Here is a 12,876-nt window from a genome sequence, read left to right on the forward strand (position 1 = left end):
CACATCATCAACACACCTCCTAATCACTTTATCACTACAAATCTTCCACATCAAAGGTGTTCCCAAAATGTAAAATCTAGACTCTCGTTTCAATTTTTCAATGGCAAAACGTGAAAGCACAAGGAGGCAACTCTACACTCAAATAGTTAGCAAAAGAGGCATACCATGGAGGCTTCGATGAAATGGCACACAATGCCTCATCAGGAAATGAATCACAAGGATAGTAGGGTTAGAGTTTACCATAGTAGCTTTTAAATGAGGTAGTCTAGACAATGATCCGCTACTTGATTGGTAGAACCACTCCTATCCCTTATCTCCACATCAAATTCTTGCATTAAGATCACCCATCGAATCAAGCGAGGCTTAGAATCTGTCTTCTTAAACAAGTACCTCACAGCAGCATGGTCAGTGTACACAACAACTTTAGAGTTAAGAAGATATGATCTAAATTTATCAAGTGCAAAAAACAATAGCAAACAACTCTTTCTCAGTTGTGGTGTAATTAACCTGAGCTGAATCTAGGGTCCTAGATGCATAAGCAATCACATATGATAACTTGCCCTCTCTTTGACCAAGCATAGCTCCCACAGCAAAATTAGAAGCATCACATGACAACTCAAAAGGTAAAGACCAATTTGGGGCTTTAAGAATGGGAGGGGAAATGAGCATGCTTTTCAAAGTGTCAAACTCCTTTTGCAAGCATCATCAAAAACAAAATCAACATCTTTTTGTAAGAGTTTAGACATAGGCAAAGCAATTTCACTAAACCCCTTTATAAATCTCCTATAAAAGCCTGCATGTCCCAAAAATGATCTCAAATCTTTCAAACAAACAGGATATGGCAAAGAAGCAATCACATCTACTTTGGCCTTATCCACCTCTATGCCATTGGAAGAAATCAAATGGCCTAAAACAATTCCTTTATCTACCATGAAATGGCATTTTTCAAAGTTAAGCACAAGCTTCTTTTCAATGCACCTACCAAGCACTTTATCTAAAGAATGCAAGCATGAATCAAAGGACTCACCATACACAGTAAAATCATCCATAAAGACTTCCATGCAATGTTCAATAAAATCACAAAATATGGACATCATGCATCTTTGAAAAGTACCAGGTGCATTGCAAAGACCAAAAGGCATCCTCCTATAGGCAAATGTACCAAAGGGGCATGTAAAGGTAGTCTTATCTTGGTCACTAGGAGCTATAGGAATCTGAAAATACCCACTAAACCCATCTAGGAAGCAATAATGGGACTTGGAAGCCAATCTCTCAAGCATTTGATCAATAAAAGGCAAAGGAAAATGGTCCTTCCTAGTCACATTATTGAGCTTCCTATAGTCTATGCACACTCTCCAAGCATTTTGAACTCTAGTTGGAACAAGCTCTCCTTTCTCATTTTTTACCACAGTAATCCCCCCTTTCTTAGGTACAACTTGGGTTGGAGACACCCACTCACTGTCAGCTATAGGATAGATGATCCCAGCACTAAGTAGCTTAACAACCTCTTTCTTTACCACATCTAAAATCAATGGGTTAAGTCTCCTTTGTGGTTGCCTAATGGGCTTAGCATTGTCCTCAAGAAAAATTTTATGTGTGCACACAATAGGGTCAATACCAGGAATGTCAGCCAAAGTCCAACCAATAGCATGTATGTTCTTTCTCAACACATCAAGTAATGCATTTTCTTCTTCTCAAGAGATAAAGAGTTAGAAATTATTACCGGAAGCTTCTCATTCTCAATGAGATATGCATACTTGAGATTGGATGGTAAAGGCTTCAACTCCAAGGTAGGTGGCTCTACACAAGAGGGAATGAGCTTCTTCAAGTCTAATTTGGTGGAATATTCCATGGTACTATCTTGTCTTTTAGGCTTGTCACTTGTTTTTGATTTCTCCTCTTCTTTCTTTACAGCCTCCCCCTTTTCTTGCAACTTGTCCTCAAGTGCTTGGACTTGAGCCACGGCCTCGACATGTGAAAGTGTAGAATTTTCCTCCAATAGCTTGGGAATCCTAAGAACATCAAGCTCGAGTGGAGAAAAACTCATAGATTCGGCCTTAATGGCTTTAGTACCTACAACACAAGAAGATATACCCTTCTCAAGCATTTCAAGATCAAGCATAGGAGATATTTTAAACAAATCATGAGAAGAAGTAGTTGCATCATTCAAGCATGCATCAATCTCTAAACAAATAGGACAACTACATCCATCAATACATGTAGTAGTAACAAGAGACAAATCATCATCAACATGTGAGAAAGAATCAAGCATGTGAGACTCACAAGCATCATGAAGCAATAACTCAATGGAACTTACACCTAACAAAGAATAATCCTCAAAAGGATGTTTCATTGCTTCATATATATTAAAAATAACATGATCCTCTCCACATTTCAAAATCAAACTACCTTTTTCCATGTCAATCAATGTACGGGCAGTCCTCATAAATGGCCTTCCTAAAATCAAAATATCATCCCCACTCCCTTCTTTTGACATATCAAGCACATAGAAATCCACAGGAAATAATAGACCTTTAACACAAACCAACAAGTCTTCTACTACTCCATGTGGTCTTCTAACACTTCTATCCGCTAATTGGCATATCATAGGTGTCTTATGCATGCAATCAAGACTCAAGGCATGATAAATTGAAAGAGGCATAACATTAATGGCTGCACCTAAGTCTATCAATGCATGAGAAAAATGTGTGTTGCCAATCTTGCATGGAATTGTGAAGGAACCGGGGTCCTCACATTTTATAGGGAGTTGAGGCTTCATGATAGCACTCACAGATGAGGGTAATTGTACCCTTGCATTAGGCCTAAATTTTCTTTTATTTGTACAACAATCTTTCAAAAATTTGGCATACTTAGGAAAGTTCTTAACTACATCCATCAAGGGTACATTAACATGAATCTTGTGGAAGAAATCATATACCTCTTGATCAAATTGTCCCTTTACTTGCTTAGGGACCACTTGTGCTTGTGGAAAAGGAAGCTTCTTCATAATCTCTTGACTTTGCTTTCCTTCTTCCTTCCTTGAACTCTCCTTTCTTGTTTCACTTTGCTCGGCCTCTCCCTCTTTTTCCTTACTAAACAACTCGGCCATAGTCCCCTTTTCCACCTTAGATGGTGGTTGCTCACATATGATCTCCTCAATGTTTTCATCCTCATCATCTCTACAAAAAGATGCATCATTAGGAGCAAAAGAAGAACTAGAAACATTAACATCAATTGAAGAATTTAAAGAGGGCTTCTCGGCCTTCCCTTGTCTTTTGTCTTCTTGTACTCTTTCTCCCAACTCCTTGCCACTCCTCAATGTGATAGCATTAAGATTAGCTTTAGGATTAGCAACGGTGTTGGATGGTAATGTAGAGGCTTGAGCATTGGCTGCACTTAATTGGTTAGCAAGCATATTCATTTGAGAAGTAAGGGCATCAATTTTAGAGTTCATGTTCTCACACTTGTTACCCATACTCTCTACCTTGTTCCCTAAGCCATCATACATGTTTTTATACAAAGAGTTCATTTCAATCAACTGCTTACGTAACACATTCACATCATTAGAAGAGTTCGAATTAGAAGAACTCTCAATTGGAACAAGCCTCCTATCACTATAAGAATTAGAAGAAGGTGTAAGAGAATTACCACTTGGATTGTAGCTTTGAGAAGAGCTACCTTGAGACAAATGAGGTGGAGGGTCACGGCCAAAGGTGTTTTGATAGGATCCTCTTTGTTGATTGTCTTGTAAAGCCACATTTGGATTTGAATAGGAGAAATTAGGATGGTCTCTCCATGAAGGGTTGTAAGTATTAGAATAAGCTCCTTGCCCTTGCCTCCCACCATAGGATTGTTTTCCATTGTAGATAGCATTTACTTGTTCAAACTTAATAGGACAATTGCTTTCTACATGCATAGGTGAGTCACAAAAAGTACAAGAATAAGGGACAAGTGCTTGAGAAGTACTTACATTGCTCACTTGAGATATTTGTGGAGCCAACATTCTCCCAATCTTGGCAGCTAGCAAGTCCACATATGAATCATTAAGAACTGAGGAACCTACCATATTCACATTTCTCTTTTCCCTTGTAGAGTATTGAGCACCACTTGAAGCCATCTTGTCAATTAGTTCCCAAGCCTTTAAGGAAGTGAGGTCAATCAAGCATCCACCACTAGCGGCATCAATGTTAACTTTGTCTCTTGGAATCAAGCCCTCATAGAAATATTGGACTAAATTCTCACTAGAAATTTGATGGTGTGGGCATTTAGCCAAAAGGCCTTGGAATCTAGTCCAATACTCATAGAGACTCTCATCCTCTCCTTGTTGGACCCCATAGATTTGCTTTCTCAAATTGGTGACCTTGGAATTTGGAAAGAATTTATCTAAGAAGAGTCTTCTTAGCTCAGCCCATGTGCTCACTTTCACATAAGAAGGGTAGTTGAAATACCATTCCTTTGCTAAACCTTCAAGAGAAAATACAAAAGCCTTAGCTTGAACATCATCAACATTTACATGCATAGGCTTCATAGTATCACAAACCAATAGGAAAGTATGCAAAAACCTATGACAATCCTCTCCTGGTAACCCATGAAATTTAGGCAATGCATTAATCAAGGAGGATTTAATTTCAAATTGAACATTAGTAGGAGGAACATATAAGCCATAAGGATTATCATGCCAATTAGGTTGAGTTAATTGCCTAATGCTCCTCTCCTCTCTAGGGTTATGCAAGCCTTCAAATTCATTATTAACATGGCCATCATCATGCAAATTCTCATTCCCATTCCCATGGCCCTCATTATGCACATGCTCATGTCCTAAGATACCTTCCATTGTTGAATTACAAACCAAATGAGAATCAAGAATAGGTTGTGATCTTCTCAATCTAGAAATAGTCCTTTCAATTTCTGGATCTAATTCAACAAAAGAGGTATGTTTTCTTCGGGTCATGCACTAATCAAGCTCAAGAAAATTAAGAACAAAGAACAAGCTAAACTAAAATGCAAATCAACATGAAACAATTCAAAACACACAAAAGCAAGAGAAATAATTTTTTTTTATTTTTTTTATTAAACTCAATAGCAACAAAATGAAAAAAAAAATAACACCAAACAAGTAGAAAGAGAGTTAGAAATGCTCAATCAAGAAGCTTTGGCAATTCTGGAATTCGCACAGTAGGCTCTCTGGAGACAGTGAACTTGTGAATTTTCTATCAGCAAATCCACATGATAAATTCCCCTGAAACTTTTATGAGAAACACAAGAGATATACAGGAAAATTATATAAAACTTTTAGATTAAAAATCCTGCCCAATCGTTCCCAGAATTTTTCACAATTGGTCCTCAAGTCTGGAGAAACAGGATTTCGTCCAGAAGACCTTCAGAGCTTCTAACAAACTTTCAAATAGGAAAATGGAAAAATTGAAGAAAATCCTAAACACAAGAAACAAAGATAAGACAGCGATAAGAAAAATGAAACTAGAATCAATCAATTTGAACGCACAAAGAGGAAGATATGCTAACTCAAAATTGAAACAGGGTTTTGGAAATCCTCTGTAATGGCTCCCTGGACCTTGTTAGATTGTAAAATTTCCACAGGACACTTCCCACGTCCAAAATTGACCAAACCAATTTTAAAGTGAAGCTAGGATATAGAGCTTTCAATGAAATAAATTTCAAGTTCAAATTCCCTCAGACTCATTCCCAGTTAATTTTTAATTTCAGACAGAGACACTAGAAACAGAGTATTTTCAGCTCTACACCAAACCAACGAAAATTGCATTAATTTTTTTTTCTTTTTCAAAACAGAATAAAAACACTCAAAACACACAAAAAACACTAAACAAAACACAAAACACAAATTTTTATAATTTTTCAAAAAAATTTTCAGGAACACTAAAAATATAAATTAAGTACTAAACAACCTTAGAATTAAACTTAAACCATTCCCCGGCAACGGCGCCAAAATTTTGATAGGAAATTAGTCGCTTATCCTCAAAATTACACTAAAGCTAACCCTAATGCAATATAGGGCCAACCCTAGGTCATCTCCCAAGGAATGGTTTTAAGTCTAATTGAAAGTTATCTAGTGAAATAAATCAACCAAAGTTTGTAGGAATTTAGTTATCTAGCTAATTATCTAAACTAATTACCTAATATGCAAGTAATTAAAATGCTAGTGAAAGTGAGTGAAATGAACTTCCCTTTTTACAATAATGGAACCCTAGAGATTAGTTGATTTTGGACTCATTATCTTCTCATGATTAGGCTAAGTTTAGCTTCCCTTTCCTCTTGACTAAAGCTGTCATGACTTAAAAAAATTATCCTAAGCCAATTAACCTAATTAGCTAACCTCCCTAGGTCTTAGATTAAAGTCCCTAGTTCAATTAACCAATTGGTGAAGACATTAGCCAAGTGATTCACTCAAAATCCTCTCTCAACAGCCATGGTCAAACACATAAATTGAGCAACCACAAGATTATGTCAAGCTACTCAACAACACAAGCATTAACACCACAAGATTATGCAATATTAACACAAGAAATTCACTAATTGAAAAACACAAGATTATGTGCCAAACAAAGAGTGGAAAAATTCAGTCATGGCTGTCCAAGGAAGAAATTAAATGAAACAATCCTCTCTCTTTACATCAACATCAAATTCAAATTAGAATTTATAAGCTAAGATGATTAAACCCTAGATTAAGGAATCTAACCATCTAGTAAAAAGAGAAGAGGATAGGAAACAAAAGAACTTAGCCAATTTGAAGCTCAAGACTCATCCTCCATCTTCATCTCTCTAGGATTCCACAAAGAAACTTAGCCAATCTTCATCTTCAAGAACCCTAGTGATTGCTTGTGAAGGCCAAACTCCATAGCTCTTGAATGATGAAAATGAGCTTCAATCCTTGTGAAAATGGAAGGGATGGAACGAAAATGAAGAGAGGAGAAGAATGGTATGAGTTTTGTGGAGGTTTGGTGGCTGAAAATGGAGGTTAGGGTGCTGGAAAATGAAGAACAAAAGAGAGAAAATGAAGAACACTATGAACAAGAGAGAGAGAATGTGGAAGATGAATGAGATATGTGTTGGATCCCATTTGGGACTTAAAATGGCGTGCTCCTTGGTGTCTCCCATCAGCTGAAGCTTAATTAAAATAAGGAAAAAGAAATTAAAATGTAAATGGGAGCCTTGTCACACTTGCAAGGTAGCAACTTCCTATTGGTTTGTAGATGATTCCAATGTGTGCCTAATTTCCCATGTGTCATCCACATCATTTTAGCTGATCTAACCCCTCAAAATAATCATAATTCACGTGCAAACCATCAGCCATTGACCTCAAGGAGTGTTGACCTCAATTGCCCAATTGATGCACAAGTCACATGCCACCTATGTCACATAAATCACATGATTCAATTAAATAGCATATGATATAATAAAATCTAATTCATGTCCAGAATTAAATTCATAATTAGAAGGGAGAATTTATTAAATTAACCAAGTTTCAGGCTGCACAAAATTATACAAAAATTTCCACACAAAGGCAAACCAAAAACTAGGACAAACTAAGATACTTAAGAAAGTGTTGACTTTTTTATTTAATTACTCCCAAACTAAAATGAATTTTAAAAATATAATTTCACCATTCATCAACTGGACATAAAATGCACTTTGTCAATTTTTCTTGTACATTTTCTCAAAAGTTCATTTTTTGGACCAAAATGCCCCTAATGCACTGATCTTAGAAACTTAGGCAAAGTTCTAAATCTAATGCAATGTGTGCACTTGAAGGTGATAAATCATTAATAAAATGGTCCTAATTGACAAATAAAAGTGGGTAACAAATGTGTTCTATCACACGCCCCAAAAATTTAAGGCGTGACCAGCACGGAATATGTGTATAAAACCCATATCCCTTAAGCCTTGAACAAATATACTCTGGTCCATGCAAAACTATAGGCATATTTTTATTTTTATTTTTTTTATAAAATTCTTAAGAGAACTTTCATATAAACAAGACTTCCTAAATGTATGACAAGGAATAATAATAATTAAATAAAAGGATCTCGCTCCCTACTAAAATATATACAGTCTTTAAAGAAAGATGAGAATCCTACCTACATTATACGTGGAGCAGTTAGGACCAGGCCATGAAATTAATACAGGGTTCAAATTTTCATCAAGCAAAACTTGTTTGAAATAATTCTTCCACTCCACTTTAGTGATAAAATGCCTCAAGTAACACCTTGATATATAAGCTCAACTTATACTACCTGAGACCAAAATATATTTTCCAGTGAATAACGTCCCAACAATAAATAATAGAACATAAGTAAAATGAAAGGTTCAAAATAGATATGTAAGTTAAATATGTATAAAAAAGAAGTTTAATATAATTATGTATGTTAGAAATAAAAATTTTGCGCAAACAAATATATAATAAACTTCGTCAAAAAGGACTTTATGTAACTTTAAATAAATTGCTGATTCATTAAAATATCATATCAAACGTCATTATCATGTACTTTCAATAAAGCAAATAATTGCATAAAATAATTATAAACTCATAATTATAGGGACTTATCAGAACAAATAACAAACGTGGACACACAGTCCACGAAGATAAATCACCAAACGCGGCTTATGCCACGAAAACAAACGTGGACACACAATCCATGAGGGTAGATAACCAAACGCGGCCGAAGCCACGAAACAAACGTGGACACACAATCCACGAGGGTAAGTAACCAAACGCGGCTTATGCCACGAAAACAAATGTGAGTACGATGCTCACGAATAACCATCCCTCCTTTCCACGTGCGTTGGCCATCGCACGGGGCTAGCACCTCCTATAAACACCCTGCTAGCTAGGTGTGCCATGGCGCGCCAAGGGCTAACGGAACTACCGTTAGCAATCAGTGTTCTGTACAAAGTCCCTTTTTAAAATCACTTTCAAACATGCGAGAAAATCATCACTTTCAAGATACAGTTCTCATTTTCAAAATCAAACTCGCATGAATACTTTTAAACATTAAAACTTGCCAAACTCAAATTTCATATCCAATGCTCATGCTTGCATTTATTGAATAATCAAAAATTTCAAAGTCGAACTCGTAAGAATCATTCTCTATATCAATTCAATAATTTCCAGAATGAAAATCCCATAATTAAAATCCAAACTTGTATTTACTGATAAAATAAAATTATCAAATCTGGTATCTTTACAAAAATAAAATACTTTAATCAATAAAATATCCAATAATCACATTGTTGCTGAAAAAAGGATTTGTATAGAAATGTAATATTTCAGTAAAAATTTTATTGGAATATCAGTTGGGACGCTATCCACTTACCTGTTAAACACCCAAAATAATAGCTTGTGCCTCATAAACCTCTCAATTGTCCTTTAACTACTCTATTACCTAAACAAAAATAACAATAAATTTCTTTAACAATAACCCAAATAGATAAAACTACATCAATTATTCAACAACCTAATGTCTTGCCTAATGCATAATAAAGTTTCACTTATCCTTAAGCCACCAGTCATTTAAAATCTACATCCTTATTTTTATTTTTTTATTTTTATTTTTCAAACCTAACATGTGCTTTTAGGCAAATTCCTTGATGATTTTCCTAGCTTTAGTATAGAAAATAACTATCTCTCGTATTGTCATGTAATCCATGATACCTTCATCCCACTTGGTTATCTCAATAGATTGAAATATCATCTCTTGTTCAAATACTTCCAATCACCAACTCTAGAATTTATGCCGCTTCCCAATAACTCAATTCCTCATTAACAATCAAGTTAGACTCAAAGAAAACCAAACCTCAATTTATTTATTTATTATTATTATTTTTTTTTTCAATCCATTCAATACTTTACATGCTCACTTCTCTGTCCAATTATACGGCTCTCAAGAATTCAACTAATAACACATTAGCTTTATAATTGACAAAATCTCTTGTAACACTCAAATTAAACTCACAAGTAATTAGCATCCGAACCAACTATGCTTTATGAGAATTATTGACATTTAAGGAAAAAAAAAATCATGAACAATCAAGACTTCCCCTAACAAACTTTTATCCAATACCTTATAGGCACCAATATTCAAATTTTAATACTAAGTTCTTCCTTCGTATCCGATCCCACAATTCCTTCAACATTTGTACAGCATCAATACATAACTTATTCAAGCATCCAAAGTTTATTCCCTCCACAAGATTAATATGATTTAAATACAATGCAAGCCCATGCTACTTTCTCTTCTTCCATGAACAAAATTCTAGCTTGCTTAATCGCACTGTGACTGCCTCCAAATAAATTCGCACAGCACATTGAACAGAAAATAAATATAAATTTGCACCAATCATTCTCTCACACACACACAGAATCAGCAGGGAGGAACAAATTACAACATCACCCATAAAAACACACGCACACAGGGGATTCAACGAAGGGAAAAATTCTAAGCTGTTGCCCAGATTCAACCACGACAGAAATGGTATAAAAAGAAGAAACCAACAAAAACAACGAAGGTGGAAAATCATGAACCAACAATAGTGCCCACAGCCACACCGAACCAGTGAGAACAGCGATAATACAGGGAAGGAGAAAATTTTCGACAACCATGCTCAAAAATGGAGATTCACGACAAGCACAGATCAAGGAAAGAAAAAGATGAAATTCAACACAGAACAGGGGAGGGAAGAACTCACGGTTTGCACCACAACGCTGTGGTTCTGGGCGGACATCTCAGCGACAGTAAGCGGAACTCCTATTCTCATCAATAGCATGTTGAATAGCAAAAGGACAGAGGTGCTGGATCGAATGACTTGAAGCTTCTGAGCAATGAATCTCTCTTGCTCTCAGACGAAAGGAAAGTTCCGATAACACCCACGACAGAGAAACGAACAGAGGAGAAGGAGCGAAGAACAGAAGGGAAGGAGAATATCACTAGTGACCCACATCACCGATGATGAGCTGGACGGTGGAGTGAAGAGTTGGGATGGTCGAAATTTCTAGAAAAGTTGAAGTCTCTCTCCTCTGGTCTGTAGCTCACCGACAAAGAGGGAAAACAAAAATAATATATGAGAGTTGATGGGAAAATTACAAATGAAGGCCCCTAAGATTTTTTTGTTATATATTATTAATATTATATTAAAAAAAACAAAGGCATTTTTGCACTTTCTCCCAATAAAAGAAAATAAACTAACATTTAGCTTAAGTAAGATTCAAACTCTAAATCTCTATATAAATACCCAGTATCAATTTCGGTAAACTACTATTCCTCACTTGTCTTAAAATTATGATAAATAAATTAAATATTAATTAGAAGAAAATTTATTTAATTTTAAAATTTTGGGTCATTACATTGATTGCAATTAATTATAGATATAAGTACTTTTGGGTCAATTTAATAATTGACTTATAGTGCTAAATTGTGTAGATTGAGACAAGTTATGTGTAAATTGCACGAGAGGAGGCTAACAGAGCGAAGAGTACCACAAGTAACCCTTTTTAGTAATAGAAGGTTTGAAGTAACTAGATAATTCATTCTGTCTGTTAGTTAAATTAACTGTTTATAAGTAATTATATTAGTATCATGTGTGCAATTTTGTAAATATTGGCATGATTTTTAGCTCGTGTAATTTTCAGTTTAAAAAGGGATTTATTTAAAAAGATGAATTATTTGTGAAAGAGGATTTTATAGTAAACTATTGACATATATGTAAAAATTTAAAGATGCATATATTTTTCATTCACTTGCATTAGAAGGGTGGGAGTTTACCTGTATTGAAGATATAAGTGTGAAAACAATCCATATAGATTAGTTGATACTAGGTGACCCATGGTGCAGCATATTAAGGTACCATACCATAAAAAATCTGAGTAATCTGACAACTCCCTAATACGCATAAGGGTGTGGTTAAGAGTTAACGATACCCTTAGCATGTGTGAAGATGGAATTCATAGTCCTCAAGTAGGATTGAATACCTTGGCTTGGTAGTTCACCTACAGAAGGTTGGGTTCGAGAAAGTTCAAAGGATGGATGAACTTAAGTAGATCATATGTGTGAGAAAATAATTTGGTGAAAAATGAACATATATACATTTATACTTACACCTTGAGAATTGAAAATAAAATTAATTACTTATTTATAGTAATTCTCTTTAATAAATAGCTTTGAATTATTTTGGTTACTGATATTTTTATCTCACCCCATGGTTTAAATTTTACAAGGCTTGAGAATGAAAGCAACAAGGGAAAGGAACTGAGCTAGGAGTAGTGAGACTAAGAATGCCCTGGATTATTGTGTAATGAAATAATAACATATACCTATATATTATATTTATAAGTTGCCATAGGAATGCATGCATGTATTGTAATGGTTAATGCACTTGTGCATGCAATCTTAGTCTTGAGATATGAAAATGTGTGAAATGTGTGGAAAATAGCTTTGTGTGAATGTAAAAGGCATATTTATGGCCAAATTCAAATATGTGTGAAATTACATGCAAATTGAGGTCAAGAGGGCTAAGATATTTGTGCAAGTGCTTAATTATATCTTTTGAATGTTTATAGTGATCTATTGGCCAAGTGAGTATGTTTATGTCTACAAATGTGCAAAAAGGTCTTATTATGTGAAAGGGCAATTAATTGGCTAAAATCATATGCATTATCATCATTGATGAGGTTTGTGGTCAATTAGGTGTACAGTGTCCCATTAGATGTGGTCAAATTCTTAAAAATGGCCAATGACATAAGGTTTGGGTTTAAGACACTTAGGTACGGAAAAATGACATAAAGTGATCATTTTGCATCCAAGTGTTGAGATGAAACATGTGCCATTAGTTAGATTATCAAATAAG

General features: G+C 35.1%; 1 long non-coding RNA gene and 1 other non-coding gene across 2 annotated transcripts; one reads left to right on the plus strand and one right to left on the minus strand.

Annotated features, from left to right (window-relative positions):
• The first annotated feature begins 4,247 nt into the window (after nucleotides 1-4,247).
• Nucleotides 4,248-4,354, plus strand: LOC129291907 (small nucleolar RNA R71). Its single transcript, XR_008588801.1, has one exon. It is a non-coding gene; the product is annotated as a small nucleolar RNA R71 (small nucleolar RNA).
• Nucleotides 4,355-7,860: 3,506 nt separating this feature from the next.
• LOC129291656 (uncharacterized) lies at nucleotides 7,861-11,150 on the minus strand. The gene is made up of 3 exons (XR_008588739.1): nucleotides 10,723-11,150; nucleotides 9,351-9,419; nucleotides 7,861-8,270 (listed from the first exon to the last, which is right to left on the minus strand). It is a non-coding gene; the product is annotated as an uncharacterized LOC129291656 (long non-coding RNA).
• Nucleotides 11,151-12,876: the final 1,726 nt, after the last annotated feature.

Source organism: Prosopis cineraria, unplaced genomic scaffold (genome assembly GCF_029017545.1).
Source record: "Prosopis cineraria cultivar Desert tree isolate PC_DT_omini unplaced genomic scaffold, ASM2901754v1 PC13, whole genome shotgun sequence".
NCBI lineage: Eukaryota > Viridiplantae > Streptophyta > Magnoliopsida > Fabales > Fabaceae > Prosopis > Prosopis cineraria.